This window comes from Charadrius vociferus, unplaced genomic scaffold (genome assembly GCF_000708025.1).
Source record: "Charadrius vociferus isolate BGI_N301 unplaced genomic scaffold, ASM70802v2 scaffold134, whole genome shotgun sequence".
Taxonomy (NCBI): domain Eukaryota; kingdom Metazoa; phylum Chordata; class Aves; order Charadriiformes; family Charadriidae; genus Charadrius; species Charadrius vociferus.
In genome coordinates, this window is record NW_009648333.1 from 7,783,301 (window position 1) to 7,784,696 (window position 1,396).

At 33.4% G+C, this 1,396-nt stretch overlaps 1 protein-coding gene across 1 annotated transcript in view; it reads left to right on the plus strand.

Annotated features, from left to right (window-relative positions):
- MICU3 (mitochondrial calcium uptake family, member 3) overlaps positions 1 to 1,178 on the plus strand; it is a 52,966-nt gene extending 51,788 nt beyond the window's left edge. Inside the window, exon 15 of the mRNA XM_009885044.1 lies at positions 523 to 1,178. The gene's annotated coding sequence lies outside the window, so the exon portion shown is untranslated. The remainder of the gene's footprint in view (positions 1 to 522) is intronic.
- The last annotated feature ends 218 nt before the right edge of the window (positions 1,179 to 1,396 follow it).

A 1,396-nucleotide genomic window follows, 5' to 3' on the forward strand; every position in this document is an offset into this window, starting at 1 on the left:
TTCAGCAGGCACTCACTAACGTCAGTGCACTACAGTGCAGTTTAGGACTAAGGTAACCTACTATAAAGAAGCTTTCGTATCAGCTGCCTATTTTGTATTTGGCTTTTGGTGATGCCTCAGTTTCATGAACATCAATAATTTTCTATGCTTTTTGTTTGGTGTTAGAGCTGGTTTTTTTAGTAGAGCATTGATGTGAAGAAGCAAGAAACAAAACTAGAGAGAGCAGGACATACCTGAATAAAGAGTAAATCCTTTCTTACAGCTTTTAACATATATAGGCTATTTGTTGAATGCTAACTGTGTGCTGTGAGGTGAGGATGCATTCTGAATACTTAACCTGTGTATGGATTTATAACCCTCATTTTACAGAAGTACTTCTGAGCCATAGAAGTATTTGATCTTTCGTGATGTTAATATTAAAATACATATCCAGTGTGTATGAGTCTGAGTAAAATTTAATGTAGTATTAAGGAATTTAATGAACGATATCTTTTTCCAATTGTATGTTTTCACTTTTCACAGGAGACTCCCAAGTATGGTTGGAAGGAATATTACTCTTGTGTGATGACTGTAACCAGTGAACATCTCAGAGATCTGTGGAAGCAATTTCGGAGACGAGATATGCTGAGATAAAGGAAGAAAGGATTATCTGCACTGGCTAGAACTATTTATTCCTGTGAACTCTTAATGAAGAAGAAAGTAACCCAGGTGAAGGGTGAATCTTCCAGCTGCAGTAGAAAACGCAGGACTTCTATTCCACTTAACATAGTGATCGTCAACTCCTAACAACCGCTTTTAAGGATGTATTTTATTTAAATGACAAACTATCGCCTGATTGGCAGAAGTCTTTTTTTTAAGAATACATTTTTAATATTGTTTTTTATTATTTTGAGATACGTTTGTCATTTAAAAGAAAACAAAAATTAAGTTTTACAGCTGGGTAGGCAAACATTTTGGCAATGAAGAGAAACTGCCCCACATCAGCTTAGACTGTGAATTTGCTTTCAGGAGAGCACTATTAAAAGTTTGTGCTAAATGGGGAGTGAGAACACACTAAGTTGCATAACAGTTATGTACAAGTTGAATGTACAAATTAAATTCTTAGAAATTAACAAAGATGTTACTTTAAAAAGAGTAAAGCTGTTACGGTTATAATGTGAATGATCGGTATTTACCTAGGAAAGGTACTGTATGGACTATAATGTTCAGATTCTCCAAGTCTTACTATGATGTTTATTTATTTATCCTTTAAAAAAATAGCACAGATTTTAAGATGTCTTATGAGCAGTATGTTGAAGAAAAGTCAAAATGTTCAAATTCACGTTAAGTAACACATACTTTGTAATATTTATTATAAATTTTATTGCCATACATATAAATTCACTCACATATTTCT